At 44.1% G+C, this 17,448-nt stretch overlaps 1 long non-coding RNA gene across 1 annotated transcript in view; it reads left to right on the top strand.

The window, feature by feature from the left end:
- Window positions 1-17,448, top strand: part of LOC140707524 (uncharacterized) — a 101,525-nt gene that overhangs the window by 76,440 nt on the left and 7,637 nt on the right. Inside the window, exons 7-10 of the long non-coding RNA XR_013542515.1 lie at window positions 8,343-12,186; window positions 13,299-13,371; window positions 14,964-15,049; window positions 16,457-16,588. This is a non-coding gene — a long non-coding RNA (uncharacterized LOC140707524). The remainder of the gene's footprint in view (window positions 1-8,342; window positions 12,187-13,298; window positions 13,372-14,963; window positions 15,050-16,456; window positions 16,589-17,448) is intronic.

The raw sequence follows: 17,448 nt of genomic DNA, 5'->3' as shown, positions 1-17,448 counted from the left end.
CTCATGAGGTGTTTGACAGCATTTAGATCATTGGTTGGCAACCTGTGGCCCTTAGTCCCCTCCCCCCACCGCCTGTACGCTCACATGCCACCTGTGCCTTCTAGGGGGCACGGGGGTACGTTGTCAGGTTTTGAGGCCCCTTGCAATCCTAGACTGTCCACAACTCCCAGTTATTATTTTTTAAATTGAAAATGGTTATAGAGAATGAGAGGGGGGGGAGGGAGGGAGAGGGGGAGAGAGAGAGAGATTTAAAAAAACACCAAGAAAAAAGATTTAGGATGTGAGGCTGCAGGAGTGGGTGCAGACCTCCAGGTTTTAGGGATGGGCATATGTATATACTGCCCTCAGACCTTCTGAACGCCACCCGCCCCTGCGGTGGTGTTTTTGTGCTGTACAAATGGCACAAATATTCAACAGGTGTTGGTGGCTTTTCTCTCTCATTAATTTCACTAACTTGATGCCAATGGCAGGGCAGCCTGAACTTGCTACATTGAACTCAAAAGCGGAAAGACTTGCTTTCCACCACCAAAAAAGGTGAATCCACAGCTGCATATAGAAGTGAAAGATGTAAAGAATTGACAAGTTACTACTACGGTGATGGTGGTAGGATTCAGTACATAGCTACTTCAAGTGTGCTGGAAACGGGAGGGGGGGAACGAAGGAAGGAGGAGATTTAGCAGCAAAGCACTAGAAGCACTTACAGGTGGAGAAGCTTGTCCGTTGTCTTATTTCTGCAGTTCTAAATCAACCTGTTCCTGTTAAGTTGGGCAAAGCATGTGTCAGTGGGCACATTTCAAGAATCACTATTTGCTGAGTACCTAGGAGACAATGGGTATCCAGTCTCTTTTATTGCAGAGATGGGAACAGTAACTGCTTGCCTGTGGGGTACAGCTAGGCCAAGCTTTTGCTGTTTTGCATTTTGTGTGGCTATGCACACCTGTGCAAAGAAACTGTGGTTTGTTGCTGAAACTGAATTATTTTGATTTGCATTTTTAATCTCTCTCTCTGTGTGTGTGTGTGTGTGTGTAAGAGAGAGAGAGAGAAAACACGAACCATGCATCTGAAGCAAGAAATTAACAAGAAAAGCAGTCACTCTAATGGAACTTTTAGAAGTGTCAAACAGGACGAGGGTACTTTTCTTCCTTCACTTTTTTCTAAGTAATGTCTGGATGTCATTTTGCACAGGGGGTTGTCATAAATGGTTGTGCATTGGAGAAACCCAGGTGGCTTTATGATTAGAACAGGGGGTTATTCCTATCTCAGAATGTTGTTGATGGGTTCCCCCCTCTCTGTTTGGACCATGAATGACTCCCCCATGAGAGAAGTCATGTATAAAAGAAGCAGTATAATCCAGTAGGCAGTGGGTCTGAATTTCTGGCTCAGCCTTGGCCAAGACTGTTGCGGTCCAGGAGAGATTAGATTCTCCCGGCCACCCTTAGTTTCCCACTTGTGCAGTAGACCCAGTCCATAAAATTTTGTTGCCAGAGGGAAAAAAACGAGCGACCTCCACCCAATCTGGAAGGGAACTGGACTTGCAATAGAATTTGACTTCCATATTAGTAATGTGGTAAATTAGTAAATTCCATGCTGGCTGAGGATAGCAAGATAGCTTAGGACAATGATTCTTAACCTTTTTCTTTTTTAATTTTATAGCCATTTTGAGAATCTATGGACCCCCCTCCCTGAAAAATGCACATAAAATGTTTTTGTGTGCAATGTATTATGTGCCCCCCAAAAAAACATGTAACTGGTTCACAAACTGTTAAGTCCACCCATGCATCCCCTAGAGGTCCATGGACCACAGATTAAAAATAGTCAGTTCTTAAGAAAAACCTCCGGTTTATGAATGTGGGATATTGTGCTTTTGTAGCCACAATTCAAAAATCCAGGAAATGGCCCAATATTGCTGCAAAATATCATGCCCGCATTGCCAGCAGGAAAAGCTGACTCCTTTTTTCATCAGTAAACCACATCTCACCCAAACACAAAGCCATTGTCAGGGCTGTTTTTCAACAAGTGTGAATGGTACTGAGCAGAAGAGGGTATCCTGTTAGAGACCATCCTGACCGCTGCCGTGGGTGTGGTCAACATTCAGGAAGCCCTTTGCTATGTAAAGGTTGGCAACGTTTTTCCTGCTGGCAGTGCAGGCATGATATTGTGCAGCAATATTGGGAAGTTTCCTGGCTTTTTGAATTGTGGGTACAGAAGCACAATATCCCACATTCATAAACTGGAGGGCTTTTTGAAGAACTGAATTTCCTGCCTTTTTAAAGTGAAAGTTTAAATATATATATATATATATATATATGCTACCACAAATCCAATCAGAAATATCCTTCATACAGAATTACCAAGTGGTAGAGGATTCCAGAAGATGAGCATATGATCTGTACTACTGTCAACGGAAAAAGGCAGAAGCGAGAACTGCTTGGATGTGGCTATAGTTCCTCTATGCTGAAATATTTTGATGGGCTGTTTTGGACTGAATGAAGTGGTAAAGGAAAGGTGTGAGTAAGTACAACATATAGAATGGAGAAACATACACACTAGAGATGGGCACAAAATTCAGTTCGGAGGTTTGTGCTGTTTCCGTATTCACTTCCCTCACCCCTGCTGGCTCCCCCACTCACCAGCCAGCACACACTGCTTTTCTCCTGCTCTTTGTGCAATTGTCCACTTGCAGCAGGAGCACGGATTTCCTTTCTCTGCCTCCTCCAGCAGCCGCCCACTCAGATCAGGAAGTGGGTCAGGGATTCCTGCAGTGCTGCTTTTGAGAAAGTGGCTGCTGGAGGAGGCAGAGAAGGGAAGTCCATGCTCCTGCTGCGACTGGATGATTGTGAGAAGAGCAGGAGAAAAGCAGGGCATACCAGCTAGTGAGTGGGGGAGCTGGTGGGGGTTGGAAGCAAATGTGCAGCACCTGTGGTGCCAGGCCAATCAAATGGCATGAACTTCTGAACCAAGGTTCATGCCCATCTCTAATACACACAGTGTTACTTTAAAAAATCAGAACTAAAAAATCCTTTGCCCAATGTCCCCAAATTTGGCACAGAGCAAGAGCAGTTTTTCTGTTACGTCCGTGATCTGAGGTCCAGTTTCATAGTTATAACTGATTCTTTGGGGCATCCTCCTCTTGTGATTTTTCTTGTAGAATCCTTTTTGCTGTGGTTTTGCAAAATGTATGACGCCACAAACCTAGCTTGGATGTTACAGGGCAGGCTGTCTTGCACCTTTGACTCTGTCTCCCAGGGTTCTTTTATTCAGAGGGCAAAGTGGCCCAGGGCCCACTGTCTGTAGGGTCCCACATGAAGTGGGGTTGAAGTGGCCAGAGCAGCAGCAGCAGCAGCAGCCAGCCGGGAGCCGTTGGAGCTGCGAGGGCGAGGCTGGCATACTGGAGCACCTCAGCAAGACCCACCTCTCCTGACAGAAGTCAGGTGAAAGGGGGGGTTAAGGCTGGCTGGGACACAGGGGGCATACTACTTAGGCTCAGAGGCAATCTTCCCACCAGCGTCCTCAGTTGGTGGCAGCGGCTATTCCTTCAAAGCACCCGTAGCCCTCTGCCTCCTCCTGCACCTGAGCCTAGCATCCTGCAACCTCACACAACAGGCAGCCTCCCTCTCTCCCTCCCTCCCTCCCATGTGAGGCCTGCTCTGGATTGCAGCCTTGGCATCTTCTGCACATGACATGCACAACTTTCCCTCTTCTCTGGGCATGTGCAGAGTGCCTTGAAGCTCAGCTTGAGGCTTCCCTTGCCTTGCCCCTCCCTCATAAGCTAGCCTTTCTTTCCATTGTTATGTTGTTTGGTTTACCTAAGCAATGTTCACTTGTTTACTGCTACCAAAATTACCTTAGCGAGTCAGTCTTATCTATGTTATATTACATTGTTCATATTGTCTGACCTATTTAGTTGGGAGGTAAGGGAGAGGGAGGAGAAAGCACACACACGCACACACACTATTATATTTTTTGCCCAGGGCCTGCCAGAGCCTCGAAGCAGTCCTGCTGCCTCTAATAGAAGCAAGTAGTTGACGGGGCAAAAGGAATAGACAGGGGCCCCTGCTGTTGCATAGCATCAGCCACCTGACATGATTATCAGTCTGTCTATTCAAAAGGTCAGCCCTGTAATCCAGCGATGCTGTATTGTGGTGTGATCTGTCTGTATAAAGTGCCCCCCTGAAGATAAACAATGCGTTTCTACAGATCCACATGTATGATCCTAAGAATATTTAGTCTGTAATAAATCCCATCGTGTTAAATCAGGCTGACTCTTGAATAGAGCTGCCAATTCTACAGTGTTGAATCAACAATTTGTTGACTTTGCTACTTTTTCTTTGTGTGGATGTGCACATCTGGTGAAATTCAGAATATGAGCGATAGTTGAACAAGACCCTTTTTTCATGATTTCTCTCCTCTTTGGAAAAGGCATTGTTATTTTTTCTATAAGGATTAGATCTTCTATCACAGGTACTGCACCTGAGGCTTTTGCCTAGCCTGTTTGACTGAGCATCTATGGAAGCCAGACTCTGGTGCCAGCCTGACTACTGACCTCTGTATGAATTCCTTGATTTTTTTTTAAAAAAAGACATAATTGAAACAACAAAGCACTGAGTACCAATGGGCCAAATGGACTCTCTGATGTCACTGTTGTGGCTCAAACCCCAAATTCCATGGAATGCCTTGAGACAAAATTCAGAGGGAATTATTGACTAAAACCAGCCATGAGGTCACTGCTTCCAGGGTGGCAAGAGGGAGGTGAGGGTTTCTTCTCTGTTTTTTTGAATTCCTGCAGTGATGGGTTTAATTCAAAACCCTGCCAAGGCCGTTGAGTTTATTATAGCTCCTATAATCGGTCTCTTGGACCACCCAACTGAGCCAGAAACCTCAGGAACCACAACAGCCCGTGGCAAACCTCAGGCCTAACTCTTTCCCCTTGTATCTACCTCCGCCACACTATTATGGGATCTAAATTAATAACCCTGGGAGAACACTTTTTATTAGTCGAGAAAATGGTTGCAAAATGGTGAGCCAGTTATCAGGTTCTCCAGAACTCTTCTTCTGTCAAGTCAGTAAGTGAAGCAGGAGTTAGGTGGGGCAGGGGAAGGAAAGAGATAAAAAGCTGGGTGTGATGTCGAAGCCACAAACCATGTAATTTTTCAAAGTCTTAAAGGAAAGCCGAGATGTTTTATGCTTTGTGCAGGACCAAGTGGGGCTTAGGCCTTCTCTATGCCCCAGCCCTGCACCCCAAGCTGAAGAATCTTTTGCACTGCAAAAATGGCCAGTGGCCTCCACGGACACCTCCTTTGAGCATAATTAGCTGTTTAAGGCCTTGGGCGCTAAACCACCTTTTTTTTTTCAAAGTGTGTAGAAGGACCTTCCAGTAACTTCTACTTTTGAAAAACGGGTGGGTGTGATCCACTGAGGGCCAGGTGAGAGTGAAAGTGATCTTTACATTCTCAGCATTTGCCTGTCCTTGTGCCAGACAGACAGGATTTCTCAATCCAGATGTGTTAGGCTACAGTTGCCATTATCCCCACTCAGCATAGCCCTAGAGACTGGAGCTCAGGGAATGTGTATTTCAACATGTCCAGGATACACCAGCTTGGGGAAAGGTACCTTCGACAAGTCTGCTGGGAAAATGGGTTCTTTCTAGGAATGTACAGTTTACTTAGCAGGAAGGGGGCCGTGATGGATTGTGGTTTGAACTGGATGTAATTTGTGGGTTTATTCTCTTTGTAAGAATTAAAAGCTGATGGGATAATGGGAGGGAGCATTATGGGAAGGAGCACTATAGGAGGGAGCATTAGGTTTTCTCCACAAGTTCTCTCCATCTGAAAAACAATGTTTGTCCTATGACTAAAATCCCAGAATTTCCCAGCCAGCATTATTACTAGCTAAGGGGGTTCTCAGAACTGTAGTCGAAAATCTAACTTTTCTACCCTCTGGGGGTCTAGGCCCTTTTCCCAGTCCCCTTCAGCATGCTTTGAAGACTGATCTATAACAAGGTAACTTTACTAACATTCTTTCTTTGGGGTGTTTTCCCCCTTTTTGTACAATTATTTCCTCCCACGTAACAACTGAGCTAAAAACATATAAAGGCAGGCTCCATTACTTAGACAACACCATATGCCAAGACAACTGGACAAATCCTGACACATTTGCTTTGCAGAAAAGCGTTTAAAGTTGTGTTGAAGTATTCAGTTTTTTTATCCTCCCCTGATTAAAGAAAAGAAAAAGAGAGAGAAAACCACAACTTTCTGTTACATTAATACTTTGCTTCCTCTCTTGCCCATACTATAGATCCACAGATGACATCTTTTATTCTGCATGCATTATCAGAGTCCAAATCTTTGTGCTTAGTTTTGTGAAAACTGCCAAATGTATAATTAGGAACGAGACAGGAAAGGGCACTTTAAGGCTAGGTGACGTTTTGGCTTGAGTTCGCATTGTGTTTCATCAACTGTAGCAAAGTAATCTGTTATCACGGCGTTCCCTTCTAAGCCCTATTATCAGACCCGCGGATTCCTACACATGACTAGTCGTCGGCAGTGAACAAAAATGGCATCTAAATCCCGAAGGGCACTCTTAAGCACTTGGCAGCAGGAGGGCTCTTCTGAGGAAGATTAAGTTAATGGCAGCGTAGGGGCAACACCTGCAGGCAGCCATCCCAGGAAGGCAAACTCACATTGCGGCAACACGTGATGGAGGATTGTTCTGATGATCAGTGAAGGACCTAGTGGACTCCAGGATAGGGCTGGCGGGCTGCGTCCTACGCCTCTGGATCTCCCGCCTGAAAGTAAAACATCTCTCACATCACACAGACAATGCACACACGTGCAATAAGTTGCACACCATCTGTGCAACATAATCACTGCATTCTGTATGTGTGTGTGTGTGTGTCTGTTTGAAGTGGCATATGGTACCTCTTTACTTGCAAATCATAGTGCTAATCAATATAAGGTTAGGATGATATCTTCAGCCGAAAAGAATGTGCAGGGCAGCTTATCGTGGTAAATAATAAGGCAGTTACTGTGCTCAGGCCAGTAGTTTAAAAGACATGACAAAAAAAGAAAAGAAATTGAAATGTTGAAGAATAAAAGCAAAGTTTTTTTAAAAAAAGAAGAAGAAAAGCAAAGTAAGGCACTAGTTCTTGGGATGCTTCCAGATCGGCATTTTCATGTGAATCAGGACTAGTGGTGTCGTGGAAATCTGGAAATGCAGCGTTACTCATCATGATAGTTCCCTTAGTTACCTTTCATAGGGAGGAATGCACATAACTGGATCAGTCTGTACGAACAATTGAGGAACAACTGTTTTGCACAGTTAATGGCTTTTAGTTTCCCACTGAAGGACAAAGTGTCTTTAGTGCAAAAGGGATAGACTGACACAATGTTTTCTTCAAAGCTACTGTGAGGATTGCAGCTGTGTTCAGAGGGCATGGGGGTGGGGGTGGCCAACGATGTCTTAGTACTGTACCTGCTAATCACAAAATCTTAGTCCTTTGACCCATTGAGTCCTGGCTTCACTCTTAATGGTCGTTATTTCATGGGTTGTTCAGATTATATCACCAACCTTTAGTAATCCGGCCATTTTTAAAGTCTCTTTTAAACATTTTTCCTCTCGCCCCCCCCCCTTTGAATGGAAATCTGCCATGTGGCTGATAAAACGTCAAAGGTGAGTGTGTGCTCCCTAATGCATGATTCCCAGAGTTTTCGGTGGCAGAGACCACAGCCCCAGCCGTGGCCTTCATTCCATCTTCACCTCCCCCCCCCAAAAAAAAACACTGGTTGCTGTTGAGTATGTTTGCAAGGGAGGGGGGGAGTGCGTAGATATTTGAAAAGAACATTTACAGTATGATTTTTGGAATTACAGAATATTTCAGGTTTGCCATTTTGAACTTACCTTCTATACCTCTGCGCTTTTGGTCTTTCTGCCTCAGAGCAGGAGGGCCTGGTTTTCTGTGTTTTGTACAACAGAAGGTGATCCACCTGGAAATAACCTCTCCTTCTCTCTCTCTCTTTTTAAAAGAATTTTGCACTGGAATTCCAGAAGCTAGCTAGAGTTGACTTTTAGCAGTCAGTAAAATGGAACCTCCTCTTTCTCATAAATTATGGTTAGGCAGTGCACTGCTTTCTTTTTGGGGAATTAAAAATAACACTGTTAGAGAAGGTGCCTGGTTTTCTGTGCTGTGTTATATGCTGCTTCAAAGAAGATCTGTGCCATTCTTAAGAAAATACACAGCCTTATGTGGCTCTTAAGAAGGTGGGGAAGCCAATTTTAAAACGTCAAGTTTCAGTATTTTGTGAATCAGAAATGCTTGTGCAGTTGTGTGTTGTTTTTTTCCTTAGGCGTGGGCACAAGTGCCCAAGACACCTGTGCGCCTCCTCACAACAACCGGTATGTTCAAATCCAAGATAAGGACAGGAATTGGAGAGAAGAAAGACTGAAGCAAGCAAGATAAATATGTAGAAGCCAGAGTGCATCAGGATCCACCCACTGATAAAGAATGGAATATGACAAGCTATAAAACATGGATCAGGGAAAAAAATTGTGTGGACACTACATTAGCATTCTGGAAGCAAGAAGAAATGGAGTGTCAGAGACATAATGTGAAAGACGGCTCACATCTGGAGGAAGCCTTGGTTGCAAAGTCATTGCATTGACCAGCCAGATTATGACAAGAAACAGGACTGAAAAACTGCAGGTCTTTTAGTAAAGTTGGTGTTGGCGACATGTCTCCCTCTTTCCTTCATCCCCTTCTCTCCCTCAGTGTCTGTAAAATTTACAGCCCAGTTTTGGAACATTCCGCATTGAGAAAAGTTGCACAAAACAACAATAAAATACAATATCGGTATCAACAACTGGCAAGTAATTGTTATTTACACAAACAGAATTGTTGTTGCATGATGGTCCTGATCCAGTGAGGCTATTTTCCTGCCTGCTGGTCCCCATTTTGGATTGAATCTGACAAGGGGCAGAAGAGAGCTGCTTGATATCAAAGTCTGTTTAGGACTTGTGGCTACAGATGCAGCGCCTCCTCCCCGCCCCCCCGGCCCCCATCAGGGCTGGTTATGCAGACTGGACTCTTCTGCTTCTCTTCCTCCCAACAATCCTAGCCTACATGTTTTGCCGGCCACTCTCAAGGCAAGGCTTTTCACAGCGTGAGCGGGAGAGAGCGGGAGAGAGCACTGGAAAGGGCCACCTGGAGATTTGAATGGCTTTTCCGTGAGAGACTTCTTGCCAAGCCCCCAACCAAGGCCCAGGTGAGCCTACTGGGAGGCTTCCGTTTGTAGCATATCCTGGCAGCAGAGTTCCCAACAGGTGAGGCGAGGGGCTGACCACTCTGTCTGCTAACTCTGTGGCCTTCAAATCAGAGCTAAGGAAGAATTAGTCTTTCTCCAGCATGGGAGAAAAGAAAAACAAAAATTAAAAGACTGGATTAGTCACAGACGGTCTCTTTATACTCATCTTCTTACATTGCCATTCCTTCCAGTGCTGCCATCCAAAAACAGGCTGTTCCCAAGGAGCAAATCATGCACCAACCTTCGACTTACCCACCTAGCTGAGGAGACGAGATCCGACACAGATGCACACACAAGATCCCCCCCCCACGTGCTCCAAGGTTTCTATTTTTACCCTGTTCTCCCTCCCTTCTGCCCCCAAGGAATCAGAAAGTACTGTCTTCAGGACACATACAACCGAACCACATTTCATTCTGGGTCATATGTGCCAGATGGAACCATTAACTTGTGTTGTCAGGTCTATCATGTGGCTTGGCAAACATTGTCACAAGAAGGGTGTGCCCAGTGAAATAAACAACACTAATCTAGAGAAGGATTCATTCCATGTTTTGGATCGTTATGGAAAGGGCACTGGATTTCCTCACAGGCTTTCTGGCCTGATTTGCAAATTAAAAGAGTGCTAAACCCTCTCAATCATCTTGTTATGCACTGTCAAGTCTTTTCCAACTTATGGTGCCTCTACGAATGCCTGAGCTGCTCCAGAAGGCCTTATCATCGGCTGCCTACTCAGACCTGTGGGCTCCTTTATGGTCTCGATCCCTCTCGTGTTTTGTCTTCCTATTTTCCTGCTGCCTTCCACTTTTCTCAGCAGTAATGTCTGTTCTGGTTACTAGGAAACCTACCAAAGAGCTCATCACAGCCTTTGTTGCCAATTTTGTCGATACAATTCCTGATTTTCCCTTTTTCTTCTCTCCTAGTGTTTGTCCCATCTTGTCTAATGTTTTTCCCCTTATTTAAAATTGTTTTAATTATATTGTTATATGTCTGTTGTAAGCCGCCTAGAGTGGTCCTGAGGGACTAGATAGGCGGGATATAAATAAAATTAATAAAATAAATAATAAATAAAATACAAGGTCATCTTTGCTACTCTGACAAAGAGTGAGAGAGTTTATATTTCGGACAAAATATAATCATATTTTGGGCAGAAGGGCTCCATGTATAAACACATTTATCCATGCTACCTACCACAGTCATAAAAATTATGGGTGTCAGTAGATACTAGAAGCTCGCCCTTCTTTTCTGTGGCTTTAGGTTGGTAAGTCAGGTGACAATAATACAGCTGGTGTTCTTGGCTCTTTCCTCCAGTTTGGAATTGTGGCCTTTACACACAGCTTGTAGGTTGTATTACTCCATTGTTTCATGTTCAGAACAGTCTAGAATGATGCACCAGAAAAGATCCTCATTTCCCGTATACTTAGCACAGTAGAGGTAAAGATGTCAAAATGTTGGTTTTGCGCTTAGAGTCATTGTTGGTAACTTTTAAAAACCCTTCAGCACTCAAGAAGCCATAAATAGCACCGATATTTTATAAAACTCATTTTGCTTTGATTATCTGGCCTTCGCTGAATGTAATACTCCTGGTGGTGATGCGGGTGTGGGTGATTGTGGCTACAGTGATGATAACATTGATTTACTTGCATTTATCAGTGGTATCAGACAAGGTTCTCTTTCATCAGCAAGATTCTTACTGTCTCAATTTGAGGGAAATAAGCTACAGATTGTGTTGTAGGAATTTTGCTTAACGTTGGCATTTCAAAAGCATTTTAGGAGACTGAAACATTTCCCAAGTTTTAGACTGTATTCTTTTTCTTAAAAAAAAACCACACATATTTAAACAAAAGGTGTTGAAATATGTATTCTTTTGGATGCTCATTCTTGGAGACTTGCCTTGGCTACATCAGACTTGCCTTTGGGTGTTAATTCCAAATACAGGGCCAGAAATTTTGATTTCCACTTGCAAAAACCTGTTTTGTTTGTATAGGAAAGAACCTGCTGGAGCCATCAAATTTCCTTCGCTCCATCTGGTTTACAGAATATGTGCAAAGAGTACTTGAATGGAGGTGATTTGGTATCCTGTGCCTGCAGATTCCTGATGTCCAAAAATGTTGGCTTCTTTCCCAGAAGCTTGGAAGAACAGATTGATTAGAGATATGGGCCCACTTGGTTTGGCCCCCCCCCCACTCACAATTCCTGAATTCATATGATCACACTAGAGTTCAGTTTACCATTTTGAAGGTATAGCTTCCTGTAGGGTTTGAAAATATGTCACCTAACAGTACACGATGCAGTTACAGTTACCTAAAACTGTTAGTATTCCGAGGGTCAAATGGGGTGTCATCCCATAATTGGAAATGGAAGTTCCTTGAGAGGTTAAATTCATTCATTTACCCTGGTGTAAAGGTTCCAGTGTTTCCCTCTTGTGGAAGATGACGGAAGACCATCAGATATTGCAAACTTAATGTACTGTATATACATAAATGTTGCTGGAAATGTTGGCTGAAGTGTCTGGGCAGCTGTAGTCTGATTCTAAGATCTGCCTCTTCCATTTCGTATTCGGCCTGAGAAAAGGTTCTTTGAATCTAGAAAACTAGCTTCATTGTACTGAAGAGAGACTTTCTGACTTTTCATTAGCTGTCATGGGCTTCCCATGGAGAATATAGGCCCAGGCTAGGTGCAAGCCTCCAGGCACACACACACACACACACACACAGAGAGAGAGAGAGAGAGAGAGAGAGAAAGCAAGATTCCAAGAGATGGTTCCCCGTGAAAAGGAGGCTTTCATAGTCACGGAGGGCCTCCATGACAGAAAGTTCTGATCACATGGAGACCCAAGCCTTTACAGCCCACCCCTGAGCCTTCAGCACCATTTCCAGCAGTATCACCATATACTGTAAGCTCTTGTTTTCACTTATACCCAGCGCCAGGAAACAAACCGTTCAACTCAGTGAGAACTTGTACCTGCCAAACCCTGCTGGAGTCTTTGTTGCCTTGACTGGCCTGGGCTGTTTATCCTTTTGCTCTGTGTTTCTCCCATTGGACTGTCCTTATCTTGACTGACATTACTGTGGACTGTTAACCTTGTCCTGAGTACTTCCTGTTAGAAGTGATGCTACTTACTGGTAGGACTGAACTGCCCCTGTCTTCAGGGTCTTTGTGAGTGGTTCTTCGATGCAGAAGCACTCTTCATGTCCCAGTGAGGGAAGCAGGACATTGTGTCGGAGTGTCTTGCATCACACGCCTGTGTATATAGCAGGGACTTAGTGTGAAACTGGGCTGTGGTTTAAAAGGGAGTCTGAAAGTCTCTCTTCAGCATATTTCTAAAAGTCTTTGTTTTCTCCACATGCAGAGACAATGAATAAAATACTATGGGCTAGTCTCAACATTCAGGCCTTGTTGGAGGTTTTGCATAGCTTGATATCAAATCATATTTTCCATACAATTTGCAAGGAATTTGCAGGGGGGGGGAAATGTGGTGTGAATTAATGGGTTTTGTTTTTCAGCTTCAAGAAGGCAAAACACAGCTGGAATGGCTTCTTTAGAATGTTCTTTCTCTGGTTTAACTGGTATAATTGTAAAGCAGCAATTAACAGAAGACGTCAAATACGACAGTCCCCACCATTCTCTCTGTGTAGTTGACGGGTCCCAAATGGGTATTTTGACATTGTGTTACGCTCCCTCATTCCCTAAGCGTTATGAAATTGAGAGAAGACTTTGCCAGTTCACTCTAGAGTGCTGGAGATATATGATATTCACAGATCAGGGATCTAAATCTTCACTTATTTTTTTTCCCTTACAGATGAGAATTTTAAAAATCCAACCTCTTTTCTCCCTACTCGGCAAGATTACATGAGTTTTCTTACATTCCTCACTTTGGGGATTTTTCTGCACACCATTTGTAGTCACGTCTGGGGAAAAAAAGACTTGATTTTTTTTTGTTTTTTGCAAGAAGAATAATTTACGGAACGAAACCAAAAATGACTGCCCTTTCACTTTCATGCCTAGAATCTTACAGCGCCCAGCAGTTTTCTGCAGCAGGATATCTCAAGACACCCTTTTTGTCAAGGATGAGAAAATTGTGAGTGTTCCTTACATTGCTCTGGCCAACTGAGTTGGTGTTATGGTGGTTGTGTGTTTGTGTGCAGAAGGAAGTGCATGGGTGGTACTAGACTCAGCACATCATCACTCCCTTTTTCTTCAAATCTTACGAACACTATGCAAGCTGGTACTGTGGTCATTGTCTGTATAAATGCTATACTCAGACAATAGAGCTTGGAGACATTTGTAATGCAAAAAAGAATCTTTCCAAGTTTAGCTGAGGTGGGGGAAATCAGTAATAGCCCTTTATGGAAGCATATGGCTTGCATTCTAGTTCTTTGGAAGAGGTGAAGTATGTGTTTGGTGGATTTTGTACCACTGCTTTAGTACTGGTCATGCTGGGGAGGGGAAGTGGAAGTTCTAGGCCAAACTGATCTGCAGCATCAAACGCTTCCCATCTTTGACTTCGAACATGTTCATACACAAACCAGGGACAGATGTCTTTCTCTGCTTTGTTTTGCACAGAGCAGCATTATATGCAGGAATGTCCTTATGCTGGCTGTTTTCTTCCCTTCCCCTCACCTTCTGAAAGGCCAGCCTTCAGAGTCTGGCTGAGGCCATGTGCAGTCATGTCGCCTGTGAATCCAGACCATGAACTGAATTCTAGCATCTGGGGAAAGTTGAAAACATTGAGAGAAGAAAACATTAGTCTGTTTGCGTGGGAACCCAGTTACTCACCCCACAAAGATTATCCTTTGGTGATTCTATCTGAACTGGCCAATTTAGAAACCTTGCACTTCCTAGTAATGGCAGAATTCCTGTTCCATTTTGGCCAGTTCTTTTGAAATAACAATCTTGCATGCTTGGTAACACTGGGATTTAGTGAAACTTGATTGCTTCTAGGACCTAAGGCAGTGGTCAGGGAACAGGGGTAAATTACCCCAAATGGGGTAAAAATGAAAATCCTGGGGGTAATGAGGATGGTTGTGGCAGCGCGACCGTCCTCATTACATCCAGGCATTTTATTTCCGATGATACTGTGTGTAGGCGGGCATTCCATCGCGAGGAGAGCGAGTCCCGGCGAGGAACTGCACAGGGCACCCGCCTGCCCTCCTCGCCTCCAAAGTGTGTGTGTGTGTGGGGGGGTTGGACTGGGCCAGCTGGACTCTTTGCCTGGTGGAGCCCTGGCTGGGGCTCCCCTTCCTGCCTGCAGCCGTTGCACTGGCGAGGAGGCCCGCTTCCCACCTCGCCTCACCTGAGCTCATGGCTGGTGGACCTGCCGGCCCTGCGGTGCCCAGCTCCCCTCGCCAAGGACGCAATTTCCCAGTGGTGTGGCGGCTCCAGAGTGGCTGCTCAGGTGGCGGCTGCAGGTCCTGGGCAAGCGCAGAGGCGGGGAAGGGGGTCGGCTGCGGACGGCGAGAGCAGAGGGGCGATGCTGGGAGGGGGTGGGGTAATGTTGGCGTATATAAATTTTTTTTGGGGGGGGTAAAAGATAAAAAAGTTCCCTGACCCCTGACCTAAGGTTTTTCCCTCACTTCCAGCATTTGAGGCAAGCACCTGTGCTTCTGCCTTCTCTCTTCCTATTTGTCTTGCTTGCTTTTGTTTGCTTTCTCTTCCTCTGTCTCTTTTCAGCTGTGCACTCATGGAGGCAGTTTATCCTGTTTGTGGACCCTGCAGCCTTTCTTTTATTCTTCTGTTTGTAACTACTGATTGCAGCTGTAAGTAAAGATACCTATTTCTTTTTCTGCTTAAAATGCTTCCAGAGTGATATTTAACATATAAGTGCTAGTGACTGTGAAGGGGGAGCAGCTCTGAGACGTAAGTGATTCCCGTACAATTTCTCTGTGCAGCTGTTGTTGGTACTTTAAACTCTGCTAACCAAAAAGTATTTACCAGTTTCCCACAATTTCTATGCCTGATGCTGCAGCCCCAATCCAACTTGCCCCCAGAGCTTCTATTAGGCGTAGAGGGGAAAACCTAGAAACTCAAAAGGCCCCCTGCATGCTTTTAACCTGTGTTGCTAATAGCAGCTGAGCAGGAGGGTGGTCACGGTGTCGGCAATGTATTTGGACCCTTCCTCCAACCCAAAATGGGGGAAATGATTATAACTCGCCATCTTCAGGCTATGGCCCCAGCTCAAATCGGAGTCCTGGAAGTGGCTTTTAGAACATGGAAGTTTCGTTGGGCTGTGCTTCTTTCACACAGTCTCTAGTTCAGAGCTTGGAGAAATTCCTCTTTTTTGGATTATGGTTCTCAAAATCTTCCTGGTGATATAGTGGCCAATGGCTGAAAAATTCTGGAAGGCATAGTTCCCCCTCCTGCCCCCAAATTAGACTATTAGATACATTCATCTCAAGCCTCTGAGGAATAGAGGAGCAAACGTTTGTTCAAACTTATTTGTAATAGGGGATGGTCCCAGAATCGTATTTTGTAGCAGCCAGTCACAGATGAGTTCATCTCTGGGCCTTTTCATGCATGATCTGCCTTTGTTACATGGGTGGTGGATATGATATCCGACGATAAAAGAAGAATTGTACACCAGGTAGTAAAAACATGTATGTGTTTCCTGTCCATTTAACATTTTACGGTGTATACAATTGGGACTTTAATCCCTCCTTACACATGGAGAAATGGGTTATAATTCCCAAATAAGTAAACTGGACACAATATGAGAGTTGTCCGCTTTGCCCTGCTGTTATACCAGAGTGGAAAAACTGAAATGAAATGGACCTTTGAGGGCTTAATGCTTTAAAATAGGACAATCCTCTCAATTTCTGTCCACAGAGCTGAATACATTCCCTTGGAGAGCTGATACAACTCAGGAATATTTCTGAATAAGCACATTGTCTCTATTGTCCTCTTTTCAATAACCTTCTGTAGAAATGGCTTCCTCAACTGGGTGCCAGTCAGATATTTGGCACTACAGGTTCCATCATTCCCAGCCTGTGTGGATAGTGGCCACGTTGACTGGATGTGATGGGAGTTAGAGTCTAACCCATTTGGAGGACATCGTGTTGGAGAAATGAAAGAAGGAAAGGGTGTCTCAAATGCCTACTCCTTTTTATTCTAGTTGTGTGCCATGTATTAAAATAAGCTTTCAGTGTGTCATGTATTAAAACTTTCAGTGCATCATGTATTACCAAAAAAAGCAAACATCAACAAAGAAAGAGGAAAGAACTTCTGAAGACGTACATCAAGAACCGGAAGCCGAAGCACAAATACAGACTCTCTCTAGCTGAAATTGTGTTACACTAAAGGTGTGTTTTAGAGGCAGATTACCTTACATTAAGACGTTTCCATAGGCTGTGTGTGTGTGTTGTGTGCCTAGTTGTATGCCCGGGCTAGGGAGATTTCTTAACTTACAGCATTTTGTGTCTAAAAGTGATGCCTTTTGAGTAACTCTGTGAGTTTTGAGCTCCATCTTAGCTTCTCCTGAACAAATTGGAAATATTTTTTTAAAAAATGTTTACATTACTTATTTATCTGGAGAATTAATACACAAACATTTTGGAGATGACTGGGCATTAGGAAGTATGAATGAAGGAATGGGGGAAGGGAGTGATGATGGATGAGTCCTCACACTTGTGCAACGGATGGAACAAGACTGAAGTGACGCCTGAAATGGCGAAGTGGTGTTTTGCGTTTTGAAGTACAGTCAGCTCTCTTCCTTGTCCATGAAGAAGAAAACAAAGATCATCGTGGGTGGGTAGGACAGATGTCCATGTGAATAAGACAGATACTTTCTAAGATGATACGGCGTCTAAATATCAAGTTGTTTTCTGTATAATTTCAAGCCCACTTAAATGCTCTGAAGTTCATTTGTGAGTAAAAAATCCTCTGTGCCACTCAAAAGATGGGATGATGAAAGACATATAGTTTTAGTTGGCATTCAGAGAATTCATCACCAGTTCAGAGTCCTACAGGTTATGAGGTGGTCCTAGAAATCACCTGGAATTTTCTGGCCTCTTCCATTTAGACTTGATCCTGGGCTAAACGTAGTGGCTGAAAAATCAGGAGACAATCTTGCTTACCCTCTCTTTTCTCCCTACTATGCTTGGTCAACAGCTTGCTTTTTCTGGGTCACTGAAAGTTCAGGGCAAAAACATGTGGTCTGTTG

This window comes from Pogona vitticeps, chromosome 1 (assembly GCF_051106095.1).
Source record: "Pogona vitticeps strain Pit_001003342236 chromosome 1, PviZW2.1, whole genome shotgun sequence".
Lineage (NCBI taxonomy): Eukaryota > Metazoa > Chordata > Lepidosauria > Squamata > Agamidae > Pogona > Pogona vitticeps.
This window is presented reverse-complemented; position numbering and strand designations above follow the sequence as displayed.